We start from the raw sequence: 27,747 nt of genomic DNA on the forward strand, positions 1-27,747 counted from the left end.
AGACAGGAGAACTGCCCTAGGCAGGAATACCACAGATTGTCTCTGTTCTTACACAAAGTTCAGCAGTTTTCAGTTTTGGGTTGAATTCCAGAGCCTGTAATGGCAGATTTTGATAATTTTATCCAGTTTTATAGGGTTTCATTTTGGGGGGCAGGGTATGCCAACCTACTCACTCTGCCAAGCCAGAAATCCCACCTCAGTAGATTTATTTTAAAATACAATCTTTGTTGAATTTGTCTAGTTCTAATGGATATTTAGATTCTGTTTAATTTTTCTATGCATATAGTTATCAGTTGATTATAATGTATTGTTGTTTTTGAGTTTGGGAGCCTTGGGTGAGTCGTTTGTTTTTTGCATTTTTAAGGAAGAGCATGTGATTTTTATTTTTCATAATATATCAGAATATTTCATTCTAGAATAAATCTTACTAAACAATGATGTACTTGTAAAATTCATTCTTCAGCCAGGCATAGTGGCATACACCTGTAATCCCAGCAACTTGGGAGGCTGAGACAGGAAGATCACAAGTTCAAGGCCAGCCTTAGCAACTTAGTGAGACCCTTTCTCTAAACAAACAAACAAATAAATAAAAAGGATTGGGGCAGTGGGGTTGTGTGCTTTCTAATGTGTGAGACACTGGGTTTGACCCTCAGCACCACATATAAATAAATAAAATAAAGGTCCAACAACAACTAAAAAGAAAAAGAAAAAAATGGAATGGGGATGTGGCTTAGTAGTAAAGTGCCTCTGAATTAGGTATCAGTACTGAAAAATAAATAAGTAAAATAAAATTCACTTTTCAGGGACTGGAGTTATAGTTCAGTGGTAGAGCACTTACCTGGCACAAGTCAGGCTCTGAGTTCAATCCCCAGTACCACAAAAATTAATTAATTAATTAATTTGAGCCACTTTTTTATTTTTATATCTACCTTCATAAGTAGAATTCATCTTTAATTTTCCTTGCCTACTTTATATTGTTCCAAAATCATGCAAATCCCCCAAATGAGTGGAGTCACTTTCTGTTTTCTGGAATCATTTTTTATAAGCTTAGGATGATCTGCTTGGTTCATGAACTTTTGGTTGAACATCTCCAAAAGTATCATGAGCTCAGTGTCTTGGGAAGTGTGACTACAATGATGTGTGTTATTTAAGATTCTGTCTTCTGATTCACTTTCTTCTCAGCTAAGCTTTTTTTAAATATATTTTTTTAGTTGTGTATGGACTCAATGCCTTTATTTGTTTTTTTTTAATGTTTTTAGTTGTAAATGGACATAATACCCACCTTCCTTCCTTCCTTCCTTTTGTGTTGAGAATCGAACCCAGGGCCTCACATGTGCTAAGCAAGTGCTCTACCACAAGCCACAACCCTAGCCCACCTTTATTTGTTTTTATGTGGTGCTGGGATCAAACCCAGTGCCTCACTCTTGCAAGGCAAGTGCTCTACCACTGAGCCAGCCCCTTAGCTAGGCTTTATGAAGTTGGTTGTGATTGCTTTAATAATCTGGCTTCCACTCCCAGTGTACCAATAAAACTGTTCTCACGGTGTCAGTAATAATGGCATTATTACCTTTTACAGTTATTATTCTTCACAGCAGCATTTGGTAATTAGCCACTCTCTTTTTCTCAAACCTTACCATTTCTTGGGTTTGATAAAACTTAACTGGCTGCTTCCATTTTAACTATTCTTTCTCACTTACTAGGATAACTACAATAAAAATAAAGCAAATAGCATATCATATAGCATACTATTGTATAGCAAAAAATAATAATAAAGTATTATTTGATTTTCTTTAATTTTTTAAAAAGGTGTATTTTTCATTTGATATATTTTTCACTTGGTTACTAAAGTAACAAAAGAAAATTTGCAGAGTACAGAAAATAACCCCACTGCACAGTAGTAAATGATTCTATCACCTTGGCATGTTCTTTCTTGTCTTTTGTTCAGTCCCTAGGATTAAAAAAAAAAACAAGTGTGTGTGTGACAATTTGTGAATGAACATGGGCTATTATTAACATTTTAAATATTTAATTTTTGCTTATTTATAAGTTAAACATTTTTATTTAGTAATGATACTAAGCAAACTGACATTTAAAGTCATTTTTAAGTTGTTGGGTTTTTGTGTGTGTGTGTGTATGTGTGTGTTTGTGTGTGTGTGTGGTGCTGGGGATTGAACCCAGGGTGTTGTGCACACAAGGAACGCACTCTACCAACTGAGCTATATCCGCAGCCCTATAAAGTCATTTTTAAATACTTATATTCTCTTAGATACTATTTTAGACATGGATTATACAGTGACTATTAGCAAATAAAATGATATTTTGTATAACTGCATTTTATAAACAACATGTTTCTGATCAAAGTGGTTTATCAACAGGAATATCAATATGCTTTATGAAAGATCTTTTTAGTATTAACAGTGTGGTGCATTTTCTGATAAGCATAAACAAACACAAAGGACCATTTAAATATTATTGGAGTGGTTGGAGATGTGGCTTAGTATTAAAGTGCTTGCCTAGCATGTATGAGGCCCTGGGTTCGATCCCCTGTACCATGAATAAATAAATATTGTTCCAAGATTTCAGTCTTTGAAATCTTAAATAGTAAAGAGTTAAAAAGGCTAATACTTGGGCTGGGGATATAGCTCAAGCCGTAGCGTGCTCGCCTGGCCTGCACGGGGCGCTGGGTTTGATCCTCAGCACCACATAAAAATAAAATAAAGATATTGTGTCCACCGAAAAACTAAAAAAATATATATTAAAAATTTCTCTCTCATTCTCTCTCTCTCTCTCTCCCTCTCTCTCTCTTGAAAAAAAAAAGGCTAATACTGATGGCAAAGCAGTTTCCTACTTAGTTAGGGCTGAAACTTATTTCCCTTGCTTTTGTGAAATTCGAGCCCAAGAATCATCTACGTGAGGCCATAAATGCCTTTTCACTTTCTACATGAGGCTGTTATGTTGTCACACTAGGAGCTCCTGCCAGAGGGGCTGTGTAAGCAGGGCACAGATGTGCTCAGAGAAGCCTCCTGGAACTTTATTACTTGCTTATAGAAAGAACCACCAGCCTGATTCATAGATTTCCTAAAGGTCAGGGAAATTTCTCTAAGAGATCAAAATCTAACAGAGAAACTGAAAAGATTTTTACCAATTAGGCAATTTTTAACATCTAAATAAACTTCCATAATTCTTTTAGCAAAATTAAGTTAGAATTGTAGATACCTTAAACTTTGGAATAAGGAATTGAACTTTTTTTGTTTTAGAATTTTAAGCCCATTCCTTAGAAAGTATTGAGACACACAGTCTATGGCAGCATCAGTCTTACTAATTGGAAAAATAAAATGTTTAGTTGTGATTTTCTTTTTTTTTTTTTTAGGGAGGAATTACTGTCATTGGTGCTGAGAAATGGATCCTGTGTTTCTTGACCTTCTTTCATAAATGTCCTTAGCTAATGATTTTTTCTGTGATCCAAATACTGTTTCGCAAGCAGAGTTTTTTTACTGGAATTGACTTTAGTATAGACATGTTAACGTTTATAATAAAGAAAACCAAATTCTTTTTTTTTAATAGATTCTGAACTTGAAATATTTGGTATTCTAAATAACTAAATATCAAAAAAGTAAAATTTAAATTTTAAAATACCCTACATTACATATTTAGTAACTCAGACACCACTCCTCCCCTCCCTACCCCGCATAACCAAGGATTGAATCCAGGCTCACTTAACCATTGAGCCACATCCCCAGCCTTTTTTTTTATATTTTAGAGATAGGGTCTCACTGAGCTGCTTAGGGCCTTGCTAAGTTGCTGAGGATGACTTTGAACTAACTATCCTGCCTCAGCTTCCTGAGCCATGGGGATTACAGGCATGTGCCATTGCGCATAGCCTATATTATTCTTTAATTGTTTCACATGTTTTATGTTTTGTATTTCCCATAGTGCCTTGCAAGACACAAATTGAGAAGCCCTATCTGAAATGCTTGGGACTATTTTAGATTTTGCAGTTTTTCAGATTTGGGGAATATTTGCATAGATTTTCCCAATTGAGCATCCCTAATCTGGAAATCTGAATTGTTCCCCCAAATCCACAATTTTTTAGTATCGTGGCATTAAAAACATTTCAGATTTCATAGTATTTTGGATTTGGGAGTTTTAGATTAGGGATGCTCAACCTGTATTGAGTGCACTCAGGGATCATTTTCTCCAGAAAATCTTCCTTAAATATTAATATTTGTCCAGATGCCTCTCTTCTGTCACCGCTGGTAGTTAAAATTATCCTATTACATGCTTGTTTTTAATACTTGGAGCATTTCTCATGGTTATTTATTTAAAAACAAATACAAATTCAGTTTCAACATAGTTCTTGACACACAGTTAAGATCTCAAGAAATATTTTATTGAATTGAATTGCTGGGTATAATTACTTAAATATTGTGTTTATCACAGGTTCTTTTATATCATAGTATCCCAAAATTGCACAGATTTGGCAGATGCAAAGAAATTTAGCTGTCACGTGTACACCATCTGCCTAATATTGTTTCTGTTAGATGGAGGCTGTTGTGGGTCTAAAAAGAATCAGACCACCAACCAGCAATTGTTGTTTCATAAGAGAACAGTTGAAGCATATAAGAGGATAGGTTTGTTTCCTTTAATGGTTCCACATATCCAAGAAACGTATATTAACTCTTCTCTAGAATTTCAATGTAAAGAACATTTAGAGGGCTGGGGATGTGGCTCAGTGGTAGAGCACTCGCCTAGCACTTACGAAGCCCTGGGTTCAATCCTCAGCACCACATAAAAATAAATAAAGGTATTGTGTCCAACTATAATTAAATAATAAATATTTTTTAAAGGAACATTTAGATCAGCATCAGTGATATTGCCTCATGAACGAGACTTGATATTCTTCATGCTAAGTACTTTCTGGAGTTTCAGTACTTCATCATCAAAAATACACAGAAAGGATGCCATGTAAATAATACAGTCAAAAGATAGATATGAGAAAATTCTATGACTAAATTGGAATGTCAAGAATAGTTCTGTTTGCATCAGTTCTACCTATTGTCTTATCTTTACATTTCTCTGGTTCAGACACCTGAAGACCTGAACTTATGTCAGTTTCTCTGTATGAGGTCTTTTTGCCCTCCAAGTCTGTTTGCTCCAGCTCCACATATGTGCACATATCCTCACTACCTATGGGTCATCAGGACCACTGCTAAAGAAGTGCATTTCTTTGCTGCTGGGGTGGTGCAGTTGATGAGCTGCCATTTTAATGTTTCATTTTTAACAACAACAAAAAAAAGATATATGAGACATGTAGAGAAACAGGATGTATGGCCCATACGGAGGATAAAAAAGGAGTCAACAGAAACTGTCCCTGCGGAAGTTACGGGGGACTTATTAGTTTAAAGATTTAAAAGCACCTATTTTTATTATAGCCAAATAGCTAATGGAAACCATGTCTAAAGAAGTAAAGGAAATTATAAAAATGAATCTCACCAAACATAAAATGTCAACAGAGATACAAATTTTAAAAGGGAACCAAATAGAAATTCTGAAGTTAAAAAGTACAATCATTGAGATGGGGGTGTAGCTTATTGGTAGTGCTTGCCTAGCATTTGTAAGGCCCGGAGTTTGACTCCCAGCATCACACACTCACATACAAAAGTATAATAACTGAAATAAAATATTCTGAATGTTTTTGACAACAAAATTGAGCTGGCAGAAGAAAGAATCTGCGAACTTAAAGGCAAGAATAATGAGGTTATCTAGACCAAGAAAGAGTGGATAATGTAATGTCTGCTTTAAAAGAAAATGCATGAGTTAGGCACAGTGGCACACGCCTGTTATCCCAGTGGCTCAGAAGTCTGAGGCAAGAGGATTTTGAGTTCAAAGCCAGCCTCAGCAACTTGGCAAGGCCCTAAGCAACTCAGCGAGACCCTGCTTCTACATAAAATATAAAAAGGGCTGGGGATGTGGTTCAGTGGTTGAGTACCCCTAGGCTCAGTCCCCAGGACAATGCATGAAACAATAATTATTAAACATTTTTGATGGGCTTATAATGTATAAAGATATATTTCTATGACAATAAATAGCACAGAGAAGGGAGGGAATAGAGTCGTATGGGAGCAGAGTTGTTGTATGGGATTTAAATTAAGTGTGTATTAATCCAAACCAGATTGTTTTAAGTGAAGATGTTAATTATAATCCCTGTCAACCACTACAAATACAGCTCCAAAATTATAGTAAAAGAAATAAGAGAATTAAAATACAGCATAGAAAATACCTATTTAAGAGACTTAATTAGAAGATACTGTTATTATCTCTTTATTTTATAGATAAGGAAATAAACTTAGAAGTTATACTATTCAAGTACACAGTAGACTCAAACCAAACCTGTCACCAAAATTCCTCACAGTCTTCTTTTTTTTTTCTTTTAGTCGTCAATAGACCTTTACTTTATTTATTTTTATGTGGTACTGAGAATTGAACCCAATGTCTCATACATGCTAGGCAAGCACTCTACCACTGAGCCACAACCCCAGCCCCCAATCTTAGATAGTTTTATAGGAAAATTGGTAAAATTCTCTGTTAGAAATGGTTAAGTTTTATTATTCCATCGGTTCAGGTGTGTAAAGCTCAAGGTTAAGAGTCTTTGTAGAGGGGCTGGAGTTGTGGCTCAGGGGTAGAGTGTTCGCCTAGCACATGTGAGGCCCTGGGTTCGGTCCTCAGCACCATATAAAAATAAAATAAAGGTCCTTGGCCCATTTTTTTTAAAGAGTCTTTGTAGAGTGATACTGCTAGTAGGAGCTGGACTGGGATTTGAATGCAGGTGTGCGTGGTTCAGGTTTCCTCTTGGATGTGCCGCACTGGGGTTGCTGCCTCAGCATCATGTGGTTATAGCACATTCAGACTGCCTGGCCATGAGCAGTACAGTGGATCTTTTGGCATCTGACTTCACTTGTGTGCCAGTAGACAACACAGACTTTAGAAAAGCAGTTTTGAATTTTTTCTTTGTTGACTTTGTAAGTCACAGACTGAGACTTTCCTATTTCCTTCCTCTTTCACAGAACTCTTATGTAGCTCAGAGATCTAAAACAAAACAACCAAGTATAAAATTAGGTGATGTGTTTTTAATTTTACTTTATATCAATTGACAAATTCAGCCACATGTTCAGGTATTTACAGTAATGCAAAGCAGCCGTACTTGCTTTGATTTTTTTTGTTGTTGTTATTATTGTTGTTTTAATCTGTAAGAAGCTACTTTCTCTGCAGGTACAGCTTGGGATCTTCTGAGAAAGATAAACAAAAGCATACAGGCAATCAGTGTTTGCTTCCAACATCAGCAAAGGAGGACTGTAGAATTTCAAGACAGCTCACATTTATCATTTTGATATTTATTTCCTTGACTTTTACCAAAGACTATTTTAGAAATACTCATGGCTCTCAGAAAAGAAGTTTGTTTTTCTAGGCTGCATTAAGGAAATTCAGGAGATTTTAGCATAATGCTGACTAAAGACTTTATGACCTTTCTGAATTGAAAATAAGGAGGCCACTGTTCTCACATTAGGGGAAATTGCATCAAATGCTTAGAAAAAAAATTTCTCCAAATTTCTAACTCGTCATATTTTTTCTCTTCAAATAAGTTCCAGGGAATTTATACTTTCCTGTAAATTAAATGTTCAGTGAAACATCTTAGAATTCTAAGTTTTTCATTTGTCTTTAGACTATTTCCAATTTTTCTTACTATTTTGCATATTTACCATTATGGGTTTTGGTTCTAAACTCAACTGATTTTAGAAATAAAGCAGATAGAATGAGTAGAGGGTAGAGTTAAGGTGAATGGATAACAGGTGATGTGCAGCTAGCTAACTGAAAAGAGCATGGCTACTGAAGGCATTCAAATTCAGGTGTTTTGTTTTTCAAAAACACCATTGGACCATTAAAATATATTGCTGTTTACGGGTCCCATTGTTTCTCAGCCTAAATATTACAGAATTCTCCTTTTTTAAGGATTTGTATTAGGTAGTCAGTCACAAGTTTGGCGGTTTTTGTTTGTTTGTTTTGTACTAGGGATTGAACCCAGGGATGCTTAACCACTGTGCCACATCTCTGGTCCTTTTTTAAAAAAAAATATTTATTTATTTTTTGAAACAAGGTCTTACTAAGTTACTGAGTAGCTTACTAAGTTGCTGAGGCTGGCTTTGAAGTTGTGGTCCTCTAGCCTTAGCCTCTTGAGCCAATGGAATTACAGATGTGCACCACTGTACCCAGTTTGACTGTTTTTTAAAATGTACATTTGGTTAAGTTACCTACCAAATTTTTCATATGGAAAACAACCAAGGAACTGATATTGTCAGGTTAGTTCAGTATTTGTATAAACCTTGAAAGAATGCTTTCAATTTCTGAGCATTTTTAAAAAGTTTTATGACTCTTTACACAGGTCTCTTTGAACTAAAATTTGTGCACATCTGCTCAATTTGAAATTGAACAAGTGTACTTTGAGAACATTCTTATGTCTTAGTTAAATGTTTAAATGCTAGACAAGACACAGATGCATCTTTACTATGCATGTCCTTATCAAACTTTTATAGTTGTGATACTTTTACAATTAGCATAAGCTTTAAATAGTTCTTCCTTCAAATTTATAAGAATAGATGCAGCTTTTGGATTACATTTTATTCATCTCTGACATAAAAAATTGTTGCCTTAAGGTATTAGATCCACTTAGATAAAGAAATATTGAAAAGCAAACTATTAATTTTATTTGCAATTATCTATGTGAATCAAGGGTTTTTGATTTTTTTTCCTTTTAATACAACCAAAACATACAATTTAGATATGGTTGATATAAGCTACAGTTGTCATTCATTCATCTTTAGTGAGGATTCTTTTGATTGCAGGTAACAAAGACTCAACTCAAAGTAGCTTTAAAAATGGGAATGTGTTGGCTACTGTAAACAAATCACAGAAGAGCTTGCTTTAGGAACTACCCTATTCCAGGACACTGCCCAGATCTCTCTCTCTAGTCCCCCTTGCCATCTTTACTCTCAGATTTCTCATCACAGCTTTTCTTTATGAGTTGTTTTAATTCTCTCCTACACAAATATGAATAAATATCTACAAGGTGAGAATAGTCATGTGGTGTGAAAGATAGGCCATTTTGGACTTGTTGTGGCTTCTATCCCAGGATGCTCTAATTTAGATCAAGTGCCTTCCTGTGCCCAGTAACTCAGGCAGAGAGCAGGGATATTAAGTTCTGCCTTGCATTACCAGCTTGGTCTTAGGAGCTTGCCCCTATGCTCAGGGAAGCAGAATCTGTTCTGGGAAGAAGGAAGCGTGCAAAGTCATGTATCATGCCATGGGATTCTACATCAGATGCTATATTATAAAGTTTTGAAAACACTACATTAGACAGAATTTTGTGAGGTCAGTTACTTATGTGTCTTTTCCAAAATTTTGCTAATTATAACATCATTAGGCTTAAATTTTTAGTTATGAGGTTCTGTGTGGGTGCATTCTTCTTCAATCCTGTGAATTTTGATCCATGTGTTATTTGTAAAACAAATATTTATTGAGCACTACTAATATGTCAATCTCCATAATTAGCACAGAAGATGTAGTGATGAACAGACAGGCATGATCTCTCTTCCATGTAGATCCCAAGGAAAGACAGACAAATATTATAAGCATGAGGTAACATGTTATGAAGCAGAAAGAGAAATACCTTCAGGGGGGAAAAAAAAAGCTAAGAAAGAGAAGAGAGATATCCAGAGTAGATAATGATCAAGTGAAGTTCTTCAAGATGAATAAGAGTGAGCCAGAAAGGGAGGGCTGAGGGTAATCAAGGCAGAGGAAAGCTTGTGTGAAAGCTCAGGGAGTATTGGTGGAGCTGAAAGATGTGTGTTGTACAGAAAGTGTAATGAGGAAAAGAATTAGAGAGTAATTAAGTGAGGAAGCAAAAGACATAAACCAAGTCAAATCATGTAGTCCATGATAAAGAATTTTTTAAAAGCATCCTAAATGTGATAGGTGGCGAGTGGACAGTGTTGAGCAGTCAAGTAAAATAAGTAGTTTCAAAACATCCTCCTGATTTTAGTGTGCAAATGGGTTAGTGAGAAGGGACAGCTGTGTGCAGGGCCACAGGAGATTGTTACAGTGGTATAAATGAGAAGTAAGAAAAGGACTTTGAGGACTGCGGGGTTAGATCAGTAGTAGAGTACAGGCTTTGGAAAGTATGAAATCCTATGTTTGATTTCTAGGCACTGCAGGAAAAAACAAAAAACTTTTTTTTTTAATTTCCAGTTTTTTATCACTTGGACCCATAGAGCTAGCACAAGACCTAGGCATAGTTGGTACTCAGTATTAAGGTCACAAGAACTATGTGTGTGTGTGTGTGTGTGTGTGTGTGTGTGTGTGTGTGTGTGTGTGTGTGTTTCACCTTAAAATGCATGTCACTCTTTTAAAAACTCATAATGCTTGTTTTATCATTTGCTGTATGTTAAAAAAAAAAAAGACTTCAGTGGTTCCTGCAAACACTTTATCGCTACCCACTACCAGCATTTCTAAGCCAAAACCTTTATGTCAGAAGTTAAATGTTTCTATTTTTTTAAAAAAAAAGTTTATAAAAAGCATGTCTTAAGGTAGGGATTTTATTCCAACTTAACACCAGCAGTTTCTGGTCATATTACATAACAACATGGATATTGTATTAAAGATATCTGTGCTGCTTGTATTTCAAGTGCTTGATGGTGCCATCTAGTGGTCTGATCACTTCAAAAGGTGAATATTTGCTATTTGGGGACAGAATTTTTTTTAAAAAATCAATTTTATAAAAAAAAGGTTAATGCAATAGACAAACATAAGATACCAATGGAATTTAATATAAAACCTTTGTTGAGTATTCTTATATGTATCACCAAAATACCTTCAGGAAAAAAAAATAGCTAAGCAAGAATGTATCAAAATTTAAAGCCTTCATTTATCAAAAGTCACCAATCAAGAAAGTGAAAAGACAGCTTACAGAATGGGAGAAAATATTTGAAAATTACATATCTTGCAAGAGTCTAGTATCCAAAATATGTAAAGAATGCTTAAAATTCAACATCAAAAAGACAACTCAATTAAAAAATGAGTCAAGGACTTGAATAGACATTTCTCCAAAAGACATATATATGGCCAATAAGCACATCATTGCATTAGAGAAATACAAACCAAAGCCATAGTGAGATACCATTTCCCAACCACTAGAATGGTTTTCATAATTTTAAAAAACAAAATACCAAAACCAAAAAATAACAACTGTTGGCAAGAATTTGGAGAAATGGGAATCCTCATGGACTGGTGGACAGGTGTAGCCACTGTGAAAAATTGTTTTAACAGTTTCTCAAACAGAAAAATAGAGGATTACCCTGTAACCCAGCAATTCCATTCCTAGGTATATTCCTGGGAGAAATGGTGTCAGAGTTAAATGGAGAGACGAATCTCCAAAAGAAAAAAATAAGGTTTTATTTAGGAGTAATAAAAAAATAAGATTGCAGTCCAGGATACCTGTACACAGGCCAGGATGGCCTTTGATATGCCCAGAAAACAAAGGAAAGGTTAGTGGTTTCATTGGACAGAGGAAATCAATGAAAATGCAGACTTAATGGAGGCGATTTCGCTGGATTAGCCTGCCAGGGAAGTTCCTGGAACAGTCATTAGAAACCTAAGTGTTTCCCATGACCTCTGGACTCTGTTTTAGATATGAATGACAAGACCATTTTCATTTGTGTGCTCAATCTCCATACAGGTGCTCAAACAAATGTTCATAGCAGCATTATTCATAATAGTGGAAAGGGAATGAATTTTTATCAACTGAAGAAATGGATAAACAAAAGAGTACATCCATATGGTGGAGTATTATTTAGCTGTAAAAAGGAATGAAATATTATTACATTGATGGACCTTGAAACATTATGCCAAGTAACAGGATCCAGGCCAAATATTATATGATTTCATTTATGTGAACTGTCCAAAATAGTCATAGAGATAGAAAACAAAACAGAATCTGAGTCATTTTTTAAAAATACTTTTATTGTTTTTTCTCTGACCTTCCTTTGGAAAGTATATGCTAACTAAAATGGAGGAGATTTTTTATTGAGTAACTGTTCCAAGAGTTGTGCCTGGATTCTTTGCTTTTATTATTGTATTAAATGTCTGTGCCTCCTCTGACATAAAGTATCTAGAGAAATTGTAACAAGCAGATGAGTAAAGATCAGAAACCAGAAGTTTTTGTCTCCATGTCATGTTCTGTTTCACTTTCAGCTTTACCAGTGTTGAAATTTACCTTTTTAAAAATATCTTTTTTTAGTTGCAGATGGACACAATACATTTATTTATTTATTTATTTATTTATTTAATGTGGTGCTGAGGAGCCACAAAACTAGCCCCTGGATTTTACCTTTTGTAGTTGCTTTTTTATTAGAGAGATTCAGCATTTCTCAAGTGATTGTTAACTGTTTATATTATTCTTACTCAACAGTCTATATCCTGTGCATTTATTATTAATAGATTTCAAACTGAACTTTCATACTTTTCTTGTAGACATAGAGGTATTATGTGTCAACTTTATCACAACTTTTTTTTTTGCTTTTATTTGCACCTCTATTCTAGGCTCTCGATGGCAATGTGTATGATCACCTCAAGGATTATTTAATAGCCTTCAGCCGGACTGAGCTAGGAACATGTCAAACTGTGCAGAACACATTCCAGTTTTTGTTAGAGAACTCCAGCAAGGTAAAGTACCTTCACTGCAGTGGGTGGTGTTAACCATTTCAGAATTCAACGTGTTTTTGCTACAAACAAAACAAAGAAACTAATGTAATACTAGAAGAATGCTTAAAGGACAACTGTCTGGAGACAGCATCCTTCTAACTCATCCACAGGGGAACAGAAACATCCTCCTACTTCAGATTGAATACTACAGTATCATGGTTTTTGACATATGCTGTCATTCTTCAACACTAGTCTTTTCATTTAAAAATACTGATCTGTCAACTTTTCTCACATGTCCCAATGTGTGTAGAAAAAATATATGTAATTTCTTTTCTTTAGGTTCTAATAGAGTAAATTTTTTTGTAGTGGAACTACTCTTTTGAAAGATTAATTATTCTTGTGATTAGTAAATGTTATATTCTTCCTAATAAATGAAATACATAGTAAATGTTTCCTGACTGAGTGCATACATTTATAAAAATGTATGTGTTTTGTAGCTGCTGCTTTAAAAGATCCTGTTCAATTCTCTTTTTTTGGCAGGGGAAGTGGGAACTGACTATATCTTTTAGAAACCATTTGTAAAGGGATCAGAGTATCCATCTTTGCATGACAGTATCCAAAGACGGGAAAGAAAAGGGGCACAAACTTTTTATCCTCCTTATGTATATATTCTTTTCAATATACCAGAGTTTTAATGATCTATTAGAAAAACATTAGAAATGCAAAGGTGATGGGGAAATATAAACATTACTACCCTGGTACTTTAAGTCTTGTCATATGTCTATTTTGTATATTCTTAACCCCCAGAATCCCCCCCCAAAAAAAACAGAAGGATTCATATATAAAAAGAAGGATGGATGGATAGATAGATAAAAGTGTGTGAAAGAAAATGAAGTAAAATATTAATTGCAGAATTACAATGGGTATCTAGGTGTTCATTATCTAATTCTTTTTATTTTACTATGTGCATATTTTAAATTTTTCACAAGAAAATGTTGAAAAAAAGTCTGTAAAAGCATCTTGGCCAGGCTGGGGATATAGCTTAGTGGGAGAATGCTTGCCTAGCATGTGTAAAGCTGTAGGGGCCAGGAAAAAAATACTTTTTGGTCTTTTTAGTTGTACATGACAGTAAACTGTATTTTGACATATTATATATACATGGAGTATAACTTTCCATTCTTGTGATGTGGAGTTAACACTGGTCGCATATTCATGTATAGACATAGGGAAATTATGTCTAATTCATTCTACTGTCTTTCCTATTCTCATGCCCCCCTCCCTTCCCTTCATTCCCCTTTATCTAATCCAATGAACAGCTATTCTCCCACCCGCCCCATTGTGTGTTGCATCCACATATTAGAACATTCAGCCTTTGTTTTTTTTGTGGTTGGCTTATTTCACTTAGTATGATAGTCTCCAGTTCCATCCATTTACTGGCAAATGCCATAATTTTATTCTTCTTTATGACTGAGTAATATTCATTGTGTGTGTGTGTGTGTGTGTGTGTGTGTGTGTGTGTGTATAATCACATTATCTTTATCCATTCATCTGTTGAAGGCACCTAAGTTGGTTCCATATCTTAGCTAATGTGAATTGAGCTGCTATAACCATTGATGGGGCCACATCACTATAGTATGCTGATCTTAAGTCCTTTAGGGATATGCAGAGGAGTGGGATAGGTGAGTCAAATGGTTGTTGCACTCCCAAGTTTTCTGAGCAATCTCCATACTGCTTTCCAGAGTGGTTGCACCAATTTGTAGTCTATGAGTATACCGTTTGCCCCACATCCTTGCCAACATTTATTGTTACTTATATTCTTGGTAATTGCCATTCTGACTGGAATGAGATGAAGTCTCAATGTAGTTTTAATTTGCATTTTCTCAATTGCTAGAGATGTCGAACATTTTTTGTTCGACATCTCTAGCAATTATATTTGTTGATTAATTGTGTTTCTTCTGTGAAGTGTCTGTTCAGTTTCTTAGCCCATTTATTGATTTGTTTGTTTTTGTTTCTTTTTTCTTTTCTTTTCTTTTCTTTTTTCTTTCTTTCTTTTTTTTTTTTTTTTTTTTTGTTAAGTTTTTCGAGTCCTTTATATATCCTGGAGATTAATGCTCTATCTGAGGTGCAAATGGTAAAGATTTTCTCCAATTCTGTAGGCTCTCTCTTCACATTCTTTATTGTTTCCTTTGCTGTGAAGAAGCTTTTTGGTTTGACAGCATCCCATTTAGTATTGATTTTATTTTTTGGGCTTTAGGAATCTTGTTGAGGAATTCGGTTCCTAACCCAGCATGATGGAGATTTGTGCCTGTTTTTCCTTCCAGTAGGCACAGGGTCTTGCCAAGGTCTTTAATCCATTTTGAGTTGAGTTTTATGCAGGGTGAGAGGTAGGTGTTTAATTTAATTTTGCTACATATGTATTTCTAGTTTTCCCAGCACCATTTGTTTTTGTTACTATAGGTCTGAGTATAATTTAGGTTCTGGTATTGTGATGCCTCCTGCTTCACTATCTTACCAAACTAAGGATTGCTTTGGCTATTCTGGGCCTCTTATTTTTCCAAATGAATTTCATGTCTGCTTTTTCTATTTCTATGAAGAATGTCATTGGAATTGTAATAGGAATTGCATTAAAATGTGATTCTGCATCTGTATACGGGGTAAAAATGGGAGTTCATAACCCACTTGAATCAAATGTATGAAATATGGTATGTCAAGAGCTTTGTAATGTTTTGAACAACCAATAATAAAAATAAGGAATGGCATTAAATCTTATAGCACTTTTGGTATGGCTATTTTGACAGTATTTATTCTGCCTATCCAAGAACATGGGCGATCTTTCCATTTTCTAAGTCTTAAAGGAAGCATCATAACTTAATTCCTTCTATGTAGTGCTTAGTTTCTGACCATTTACCAAATACTTTTTATTCATTGGTCCATTCAGGTTTTCTGCTTCTTTTTCAATACATTTTGGTAACCTGCATTTTCTAAATAGTTGTCTATTTCAGTTGTTACCAGACTTGATGGCATAAGTTTCTCATATGCTTTTTTGCTTCTGGTTATTTATCTTTTTATTTCAAATATTGCCTTGCTTTCTTATTTTGATCTAACATACCAGTCCTTTATTCATCTTTGCCAGAACCAGCTTTTGTTCTGCTTCCCAATGCTATGTCCCTAAGTTTTACCTTTATCTACATTATTTCTTTTTTAAAGTTTATGTTCTTGTCTTTCTCAAGCTTATTTTCCTATTTAGGACCTTTATTTTCAGTCTTTCTGTTTTCAAGTAAACCCATTTAAAGCTAAAAAATTTCTCCCTCTCTGATATGTAGGGCTTTTTTTGTTATTTCTATATTAACCCATGAATTATTTAGAAGTGAATTTTACAGTTTGCATTCAGTGCAGCTATATGGTAAGGTGACATTTTTCATTTCTAATTTTATTGGAAAACATTTTTTATTCATATTTTTATTCTATCCTTTTAAACTTTTTTGAAATTTCTTTTTCCAAGAAAAAGTTAGCTTGGGTACAGTACTGGTAGTTTAGAAAACATGGTTATAACAAGTCGCTAATATTGTACACACACCTAATTTCCTAGGATTTTCTTTAGCACATCTACATCTCATACTGTGAAACCCATGTCATTGGTATTAACATGCTCATCTGATGGAGAGGAACACAGACTCAGGTAGTTTATATGACTTGCCCAGGGTCACATGCACATAGTGCTCTATGTATTTTTCTACTGTGTTATACTATGCTATATTATTCCTGTAGTTTGTTACTTTAATTTAAAATATATTAAGAATTTATGAATTAGTTTGGATACATAAAGAGATAAGCTTTCATTTTGTGCCTTCCCTAATGTGAGTGTTTTGTTCCCCAGGGATGAGCAATTAATGAGATGCTCTTACGTTTATGGTGAAAGTGGTGGGAATAAAATTTTAACAAGAATGATATATCCGGGAGAGGCTCCCTTTTGTTCCAAGTGAGAAAAGCTTACACCTACAAGTTTTATGCCTTGTGCTTTTCTTTTATAAAGAGCTTGTTACATGACTCTTGTCAAACTGCTGAAGGCAACTAGGTGATTTGATAACCTACTGGGAAGTTTGAAAGTCTTTAGGTTTTTTACTGTACATCATTATTACTCTGTCTTCTGAGGTAAAAATCTATTTTTCTAACATGTCTAAAATGTAACATATTCCCAAAGATATTTGGGGGGTAATTCATACTGACATAACACACTATAATTGTTAAGGTGCTGTCTATATCTTTCATCCTCTAAATGAAAACAGCTGGGTCTAGGAGCTTTTATTAAATTTTAATTATTTATGAAGCTTGCTTTTCTCCTTAATATTTTATGAAATGCTTTGTATGTAACTGAAGCAGATGTTATCATAGATTATTTTCTCTGGGATCATAACTCTAAAACTAGCTCTACTGCCCCTAATAGTATATGTGTGATTGTTTTCTGTCTATATAAAGAACTCCTACTGATGAATAACATAGCTCTTTGAACAAGTCATAAAATAACAATGTTATTCTGTATTTCTTTTGAAAGTTAAATTCTCTAATATTACCAATCTTAATACCTTAAAGATTAACCAAAAAAGTAAATTTAATAAAATAAGGTGAAAATCACTTGATCACTTTAGTAGACACAGAAAAAACATTTAAGAAAATTCAACCCCCTTTAATGGGTTGAAAAACTCAGCAAATTAGAAATAGAAGGGAATTTCCACACCTTGATAGTTTTTGTGGAAAACCAGATTTAATATCATACTCAATGATAAAAGACTAAAAGGGTTTCCACCCTAAAATCAGGAACAAAATGAGGATGCCTGCTTTCACTCCTGCTATCCACCTTTGTACTAGAAGTCCTAGCTAGAGCAGTTAGGTAAGGAAAAGGAAAAGAAGAATTAAAATGACCTCTGCTTTCAGATGACATGATTATATGTAGAAAACTATAGAATTCGTGTAATTACTACTATAGCTAATAAAATAATTGAGCAAAGTTTGATCTTGTGGGTACAGAATCAAACACAATAACCCATTGTGTTTCTACACTCTATTAATGATAATTCTTTTCCAAAAAGAAAATTAAGAAAACAATTGCAGTTATAATAGTATCCAAAGAATAAAATACACAGGAAACAAAATTTTTTTAAAAGAGAGAGAGAGAGAGGATTTTTTTAAAAAAATATTTTAATTTTTCGCAGACACAACATCTTTGTTTGTATGTGGTACTGAGGATCAAACCCAGGCCGCACGCATGCCAGGTGAGCGAGCTACCACTTGAGCCACATCCCAAGCCCAGGAAAAAATTTTTTGACCAAAGACATTGAAGAGTAAAAACTATAAAACACTGCAGAAAAAAAGAACTGAATAATTGGATTATAATAAATGTTTGTGGATTTGAGGCTTTCATATCAATAATTTTTAATATCTTCCAAAAATGATCTACAGATTTAATGCAATCCTGTCAAAATTCCAGTGACCTGTTTTGCAGAAATGGAAAAGGCACTCTTCAAATTTACATGGAACTGTAAGGAACTTTAAATAACCAAAGCAACATTGAAAAGGATAAACAGTTGGAGGACTCACACTTCCAAATTTCAAAACATACTACAAGTAGAGTGTGGTAGAAGCATAAAGATGGGCATATAAATTAATGAAATAAAATTGATATTCTAGAAATAAACACATGTATCTGTAGACAATTGATTTTTCCACAAGGGTATTATGACCATTCAAAGACAAAAGAATAATATCTTCAACAAAAGTTCTGGGACAAGTGCAAAAGAACAGAGTTGAAATAAGTCGAACCTCTGCTGCACAAAAATTAGCTCAAAGTGTATCAGTGATCTAACTATAGGAGAAAATATAAAAGTAAGTCTTTATTACTTTGGATTTAATAGTGTATTCTTAGATTTGAAATCAAAAGCATAATAAGACTAAAAATAGGGCTAGGAATACAGCTCAGTGATGGAGCACTTGCCTAGCATGTGCAAGGCCCTGAGTTTGATCCCCCAACATGGAAGGAAGGAAGGGAGGGAGGGAGGGAGGGAGGAAGGAAGGGGAAAGAAAGGAAAAGGAAAGAAAGAAAGATGGGCGGGCTGGAGTTATAGCTCAGTGGTAGAGCACTTGTCTAGCATGCGTGAGGCTAGACACTGGGTTTAATTATCAACCGCATATAAATAAAGAAAGGTCCATCAACAGCTAAAAACATTTTAGAAGAACAAAAAAAGAGAAATTAAAAAAAAAGAAAAAAAGCAGATAATTGTACTTTTCAAATTAAAAACTCTTAACACATCAAAGGACACTATTCAGGAATGTTTTTTAAAAAAGACCCAAAGATGGAAGAAATGTTTACACATCTGATATTTAAATTTATCTGTTAAGGATTTTATAAACAGATTTATATAAAGGACTCTTACAACTCAACAACAAAATAACAATTCTTAAAATGGGCAAAAGAACTGGGGCTGGAGTTGTGGCTCGGTGGTAGAGCATTGCCTAGCATGTGTGAGGTCCTGGGTTCGATTCTCAGCACCGAATTTAAATAAATGAATAAAATAAAGATCCATCAACATCTAAAAAAATATTTTTAAAAAAATGGGCAAAAGACTTGAGTAGACATTTCCTCTGAGAAGATGTACAGGCAATAAGCACATGAAAAAACGTTCAGCAATTGTTGGTCATTATGAACACACAAATTAAAACCACAGTGAGATATCATTTTCTGCCCACTAGGATGGCTTTAATAATTTTTTTAAAAAGTTAAACACATAGTTACCATATGACTCAACTTCTGCTCCTAGGAATACACTTAAGAATATTGAAAACTTAAAGTATTAAAACAAAAAAATTGTACATGAGTGTTCACAGTAGCATTATTTATAATAGTCAAACAGTGGAAACAACTCAAATGTTTATCAACTAGTAGTTGAGTAAGTAAAATATGGCATGGTATATCCATGCAGTGAAATATTCTTTGCCCATAAAAAGGAATTAACTACTAATAAAACAAACAACATGCATGTTACAGGAAAAAAAATACCATAAAAATATAAGATGATATTGTTATTGGCTGAATTGTGGCCCTCGGAAATTTCATGTTGAAATCCTAACCCCTAGTACCTCATAGTATGACCATATTTGAAGATAGACTTTTAAAGATATAATTAAAATAAGGTCATTTGGGTGGGTCTAATCCAGTATGACTAATGTCCTTATAAGAAGTTGAGAATTATAGACATTAAACAGGCACAGAGAGACCATATGAAGATACCAAAAGAAGGTGGCAGCTCTAAGCCATAGAGAATGGCCCACAGTAAAAACCAACCCTGCCAGTATCTTGATCTTGAACGTCTTTCCTCTTGACCTCTAAAGAAATCTGTTTCTGATATTTAAGCTCCCCAGTCTGTTGTACTTTGTTGTGGCAGCCCTAACTACTTAATGCAGATGCTTTCCTTGTTAATAATCAAGGAAAGACTGGGATTGTGGCTCAGCGGTAGTGCACTTGCCTAGCACATTCAAGGCCCTGGGTTCAATCCTCAGCACCACATAAAAATAAACAAAATAAAAGTATTGTGTACAACTATTTTTCTTTTTTTTTCTTTTTTTTATTGTTGGTTGTTAAAAACATTATATAGTTCTTGATATATCATATTTCACACTTTGATTCAAGTGGGTTATGAACTCCCATTTTTACCCCGTATACAAATTGCAGAATCACATCAGTTACACTTCCATTGATTTATATATTGCCATACTAGGGTCTGTTGTATTCTGCTGCCTTTCCTATCCTTTACTATCCCCCTCCCCTCCCCTCCCCTCCCCTCCCCTCCCCTCTTCTCTCTCTACCCACTCTACTGCAGTTCATATCTCCCCCTTGTATTATTTTTCCCTTTCCCCTCGCTACCTCTTGTATGTAATTTTGTATAACCCTGAGGGTCTCCTTCCATTTCCATGCAATTTCCCTTCTCCCTCCCTTTCCCTCCCACCTCTCGTCCCTGTTTAATGTTAATCTTCTTCTCATGCTCTTCGTCCCTACTCTGTTCTTAGTTACTCTCCTTATATCAAAGAAGACATTTGGCATTTGTTTTTTAGGGATTGGCTGGCTTCACTTAGCATAATCTGCTCTAATGCCATCCATTTCCCTCCAAATTCTATGATTTTGTCATTTATTAATGCAGAGTAATACACCATTGTGTATAAATGCCACATTTTTTTATCCATTCGTCTATTGAAGGGCATCTAGGTTGGTTCCACAGTCTTGCTATTGTGAATTGTGCTGCTATGAACATCGATGTAGCAGTGTCCCTGTAGCATGCTCTATTTAGGTCTTTAGGGAATAGACCGAGAAGGGGAATAGCTGGGTCAAATGGTGGTTCCATTCCCAGCTTTCCAAGAAATCTCCATACTGCTTTCCAGATTGGCTGCACCAATTTGCAGTCCCACCAACAATGAACAAGTGTACCCTTTTCCCCACATCCTCGCCAGCACTTGTTGTTGTTTGACTTCATAATGGCTGCCAATCTTACTGGAGTGAGATGGTATCTTAGGGTGGTTTTGATTTGCATTTCTCTGACTGCTAGGGATGGTGAGCATTTTTTCATGTACTTGTTGATTGATTGTATGTCCTCCTCTGAGAAGTGTCTGTTCATGTCTTTGGCCCATTTGTTGATTGGGTTATTTGTTATCTTGTTGTCTAATTTTTTGAGTTCTTTGTATACTCTGGATATTAGGGCTCTATCTGAAGTGTGAGGAGTAAAGATTTGTTCCCAGGATGTAGGCTCCCTATTTACCTCTCTTATTGTTTCTTTTGCTGAGAAAAAACTTTTTAGTTTGAGTAAGTCCCATTTGTTGATTCTAGTTATTAACTGTTGTGCTATGGGTGTCCTATTGAGGAATTTGGAGCCCGACCCCACAGTATGTAGATCGTAGCCGACTTTTTCTTCTATCAGACGCCATGTGTCTGATTTGATATCAAGCTCCTTGATCCATTTTGAGTTAACTTTTGTGCATGGTGAGAGAAAGAGATTCAGTTTCATTTTGTTGCATATGGATTTCCAGTTTTCCCAGCACCATTTGTTGAAGATGCTATCCTTCCTCCATTGCATGCTTTTAGCCCCTTTATCAAATATAAGATAGTTGTAGTTTTGTGGATTGGTTTCTGTGTCCTCTATTCTGTACCATTGGTCCACCAGCCTGTTTTGGTACCAGTACCATGCTGTTTTTGTTACTATTGCTCTGTAGTATAGTTTGAAGTCTGGTATCGCTATACCGCCTGATTCACCCTTCCTGCTTAGCATTGTTTTTGCTATTCTGGGTCTTTTATTTTTCCATATGAATTTCATGATTGCTTTCTCTATTTCTATAAGAAATGCCATTGGGATTTTGATTGGCATTGCATTAAACCTATAGAGAACTTTTGGTAATATCGTCATTTTGATGATGTTAGTTCTGCCTATCCATGAACAGGGTATATTTTTCCATCTTCTAAGATCTTCTTCTATTTCTCTCTTTAGGGTTGTGTAGTTTTCATTGTATAAGTCTTTCACCTCTTTTGTTAGGTTGATTCCTAAGTATTTTATTTTTTGGGGGGATATTGTGAATGGAGTGGTTGTCCTCATTTCCCTTTCAGAGGATTTGTCACTGATATACAGGAATGCCTTTGATTTATACGTTTTGATTTTATATCCTGCCACTTTGCTGAATTCATTTATTAGCTCTAATAGTTTCTTTGTAGACCCTTTTGAGTCTGCTAGGTAGAGAATCATGTCATCTGCAAATAGTGATAATTTAAGTTCTTCTTTTCCTATTTTTATGCCTTTAATTTCTTTCGTCTGTCTAATTGCTCTGGCCAGTGTTTCGAGAACTATGTTGAACAGAAGTGGTGAGAGAGAGCATCCCTGTCTTGTTCCAGATTTTAGAGGGAATGCCTTCAATTTTTCTCCATTCAGAATGATGCTAGCCTGAGGCTTAGCATAGATTGCTTTTACAATGTTGAGGTAAGTTCCTGTTATCCCTAGTTTTTCTAGCGTTTTGAACATAAAGGGATGCTGTACTTTGTCGAATGCTTTTTCTGCATCTATCGAGATGATCATATGGTTCTTAATTTTAAGTCTATTGATGTGGTGAATAACATTAATTGATTTCCGTATATTGAACCAGCCTTGCATCCCAGGGATGAATCCTACTTGATCATGGTGCACAATTTTTTTGATATGTTTTTGAATCCAATTTGCCAGAATTTTATTGAGGATTTTTGCATCTAGGTTCATTAGAGATATTGGTCTGTAGTTTTCTTTCTTTGAAGTGTCTTTGTCTGGTTTAGGAATCAGGGTGATGTTGGCCTCGTAGAATGAATTTGGAAGTTCTCCCTCTTTTTCTATTTCCTGAAATAGCTTGAAAAGTATTGGTATTAGTTCCTCTTTAAAGGTTTTGTAAAACTCTGCTGTATACCCATCCGGTCCTGGGCTTTTCTTAGTTGGTAGTCTTTTGATGGTTTCTTCTATTTCCTCAATTGATATTGGTCTGTTTAGGTTGTCTATATCCTCCTGCCTTAATCTGGGCAGGTCATATGACTTAAGAAATTTATCAATGCCTTCACTATCTTCTATTTTATTGGAGTATAAGGATTCAAAATAGTTTCTGATTATCTTCTGTATTTCTGAAGTGTCTGTTGTGATATTGCCTTTTTCATCCCGTATGCTAGTAATTTTATTTCTCTCTCTTCTTCTCTTCGTTAGCATGGCTAAGGGTCTGTCGATTTTATTTATTTTTTCAAAGAACCAACTTTTAGTTTTGTCAATCTTTTCAATTGTTTCTTTTGTTTCGATTTCATTAATTTCAGCTCTGATTTTAATAATTTCTTGCCTTCTACTTCTTTTGCTGTTGTTTTGCTCTTCTTTTTCTAGGATTTTGAGATGGAGTATGAGATCATTTATTTGTTGGTTTTTTCTTTTTTTAAGGAATGAACTCCAAGCAATGAATTTTCCTCTTAGAACTGCTTTTAATGTGTCCCATAGATTCCGATATGTTGTGTCTGTGCTTTCATTTATCTCTAAGAGTTTTTTAATTTCCTCCTTGATGTCTTCTATAACCCATTGATCATTTAGTAACCAATTGTTCATTCTCCAAGTGATGCATGTTTTTTCCTTCCTTCTTTTTTCGTTGATTTTCAGTTTCATTCCATTATGATCAGATAAGATGCATGGTATTATCTCCACTCCTTTATATTGTCTAAGAGTTGCCCTGTGACATAATATATGATCTATTTTTGAGAAGGATCCATGTGCTGCTGAGAAAAAAAGTGTAACTGCTTGATGTTGGGTGGTATATCCTATATATATCAATTAAGTCTAGGTTATTAATTGTGTTATTGAGTTCTATAGTTTCCTTATTCAACTTTTGTTTGGAAGATCTGTCTAGTGGTGAGAGAGGTGTGTTGAAGTCTCCCATGATTATTGTATGTTGGTCTATTAGACTCTTAAACTTGAGAAGAGTTTGTTTGATGAACATAGCTGCACCATTGTTTGGGGCATATATATTTATGATAGTTATGTCTTGTTGGTGTATGGTTCCCTTGAGCAGTATGTAGTGTCCCTCTTTATCCCTTTTGATTAACTTTGGCTTGAAATCTATTTTATTTGATATGAGTATGGACACTCCTGCTTGTTTCCGAAGTCCATATGAGTGATATGATTTTTCCCAACCTTTCACCTTCAGTCTATGTATGTATTTTCCTATCAAATGCGTCTCCTGTAGGCAGCATATTGTTGGGTCTTGTTTTGTGATCCATTCTACTAGCCTGTGTCTCTTGATTGGTGAGTTTAAGCCATTAACATTTAGGGTTATTATTGAGATATGGGTTGTTCTTCCAGCCATATTTGTTTATTTATGTTACTAAACATGGTTTGTTTTCCTTTTTGATTATTTTTCCCCCCTTTACTGTCCTACCTCCCACTGTTGGTTTTCATTGTTATTTTCCATTTCCTCTTCCTGTAATGTTTTGCCGAGGATGTTTTGAAGACATGGTTTTCTAGCTGCAAATTCTTTTAACTTTTGTTTATCGTGGAAGGTTTTAATTTTATCTTCCATCCTGAAGCTTAATTTCGCTGGATACATGATTCTTGGTTGGAACCCATTTTCTTTCAGTTTTTGAAATATGTTATTCCAGGATCTTCTAGCTTTCAGAGTCTGTGTTGAAAGATCAGCTGTTATCCTGATTGGTTTACCCCTAAATGTAATCTGCTTCCTTTCTCTTGTAGCTTTTAAAATTCTCTCCTTAATCTGTATGTTGGGCATCTTCATTATAATGTGTCTAGGTGTGGATCTCTTATGGTTTTGCACATTCGGCATCCTGTATGCTTCTAGGATTTGGGATTCTGTCTCATTCTTCAAGTCTGGGAAGTTTTCTCGTATTATTTCATTGAATAGGTGGCTCATTCCTTTGGTTTGGACCTCTATACCTTCCTGTATCCCAATGACTCTTAAGTTTGGTCTCTTTATATTATCCCATATTTCTTGGATGTTCTGCTCATGGTTTCTTAACAGTTTTGCTGAGCTGTCTATGTTCTTTTCAAGTTGAAATACTTTGTCTTCATTGTCTGATGTTCTATCTTCTAAGTGTTCTACTCTGCTGGTAGTATTCTCAATTGAGTTTTTAAGTTGGTTTATTGCTTCCTGCATTTCTAGGATTTCTGTTTGTTTGTTTTTTATTACCTCTATCTCCCTGTATAGTTGATCTTTTGCTTCTTGGATTTGTTTATGTAATACATTGTCGAAGTGGTCGAAGTGATCTTTCATTGTCTGATTTTGCTGTCTAATGTCTTCCTTGAGACTCCAGATCATCTGCAGCATGTATATCCTGAATTCTTTATCTGACATTCCATCTGCTGCAGCTATTATCTCTTCTAAAGTTGAGTTGACCTGCATTGCTTGTGGTCCTTTCTTTCCTTGTCTTTTCATATTGCTCGTGTTTCTTTCTGCTTAGTGAAACTGTTGTGTTTTTGAAATTTTCCCCCTATATATTTATATTGCTCTTGCATAGTTGAAAAGTCTCCCTTGCAGGGGCGGGTGGCAGCTCTGCTCCTCCTCCAATTGGGGTGATCTGTCTACCACACTGGTGGGCCGCTGGGACTGTTCTGCCGGTCGGTCGCAGGTCTGCCTACCTTGGAGGCGTGGGCAGCGGCTCTGCTCTGCCCTTCCTCCAATTGGTGTGACGTGTCTACCACGTCCGTGAACCCCTGGGCCTGTTCTGTCAGTTAGTCATGGATCTGACTACCTCGCAGGCGCGGGCGGCGGCTCTGCTCTGCCCCTTCTCCAATTGGGTTGTCGTGACTACCACGCCGGCAGGTCGCTGGGCCTGTTCTGGGCGCGGGCTGCGGCTCTGCTCTGCCCCTCCCCCAAGTGGTGTGACGTGTCTACCATGCCGGTAGGCCACTGGGCCTGTTCCGCCAGTCTGTCACAGGCCTGCCTATCATGCGGGCTCGGGTGGAGGATCTGCTCTGCCCCTACTCCAATTGGGGTGTCTTGACTACTACGCCGGCAGGTCGCTGGACCTGTTCTGGGCGCGGGTGGCGGCTCTGCTCTGTCCCTGCTCCAATTGGGTTGACGTGACTACGACGCTGTCGGGCCGCTGGGCCTGCTCCGACCGCGGGAGAAGGCTCTGCTCTGCCCCTACTCCAATTGGGATGACGGGTGACGTGTCTACCACACCAGCAGGCCGCTGGGCCTGATCCGCCGGTCGGACGTGGGTCTGCCTACCTTGCGGACTCGGGAGACAGCTCTGCTCTGCCCCTCCTCCAATTTGTGTGACATGTCTACCACACCAGTAGACCGCTGGGCCTGTTCCGCCAGTCGCAAGTCTATCTACCTTGCAGGCTCGGGCGGCGGCTCTGCTCTGCCCCTACTCCAAATGGAGTGATGTGACTGCCACGCTGGCGGGCCGCTGGGCCTGATCCGGGCTACAACTATTTTTAAAAAATAATAATAATCAAGGAAATGAAAATTAAAATCATCATGAGATTCCATTTAACCTATCAAAAATAAATGTAGACAAGAATGAATCTTAGCAAGACTATGTATTAACAGAAACATGCTGCAATTTGGAAGACCCAATTTGAAGATATTTGGGCACAAGGGAGTCTTGTGGTGATGGTTCAGTTTAGCATTTGGACTATGGTTTGTGGTTATATGAAGCTACACATGTGCATAGAGCCATATAAATGAACATACCCAAAGGAGTAAGTGTATAATTGGTGGAATCTAATAACCTTTATGGTGTATACCAATGTCAATTTTCTAGCTTTTTATTGTGTGATAGCTATGCAGGATGCTGACATTAAGAAGTACACAGGAGGGCTGGGGATGTGGCTCAAGTGGTAATTCGCTCGCCTGGCATTCTCGGGGCGCTGGGTTCGATCCTCAGCACCACATAAAATAAAATAAAGATGTTGTGTCCACTGAAAACTGAAAAATAAATAAAAAGAGAGAGAAAGAGAAAGATCTTAAGAAGTGCACAGGACTCCTTTGCAACTTTTTTCCATTTCCTTGACTAGAAATCTGAAATCTTAAGTGTCAGCAAGCTGTACTTCCTCCAAAAGCTTTAAGGGAAAAACAATTCCTTACCTCATTGGGTGTCTGTGGCCACCTCACTCCACTCTCTGCCTCAGTGGTCACATTGCCCTCTCCTTTTGTCTGTGTAATTTTCTTAATATCTTTTGTTTTTTGAGAGAGAGAGAATTTTTTAATATTTATTTTTTAGTTTTCAATGGACACAGCATCTTTATTTTATTTTTATATGGTGCTGAGGATCAAACCCAGCACCCCGCGCATGCCAGGCGAGCGTGCTACCGCTTGAGCCACATCCCCAGCCCTCTTAATGTCTTATCATTGGATTTAGGGCCCACCTAGGTAATCCAGCATGTTTTTATCTCAGAATCCTTAATTACATCTGCCAAAACACTTTTTCAAAAGGAGGTAACATCCACAGAT

At 36.0% G+C, this 27,747-nt stretch overlaps 1 pseudogene; it reads left to right on the top strand.

The window, feature by feature from the left end:
- LOC143641199 (F-BAR and double SH3 domains protein 2-like) overlaps positions 1 to 27,747 on the top strand; it is a 137,493-nt pseudogene that overhangs the window by 37,958 nt on the left and 71,788 nt on the right.

The sequence above is a fragment of the Callospermophilus lateralis genome, unplaced genomic scaffold, assembly GCF_048772815.1.
Source record: "Callospermophilus lateralis isolate mCalLat2 unplaced genomic scaffold, mCalLat2.hap1 Scaffold_89, whole genome shotgun sequence".
NCBI classification, from domain to species: Eukaryota; Metazoa; Chordata; class Mammalia; order Rodentia; family Sciuridae; genus Callospermophilus; species Callospermophilus lateralis.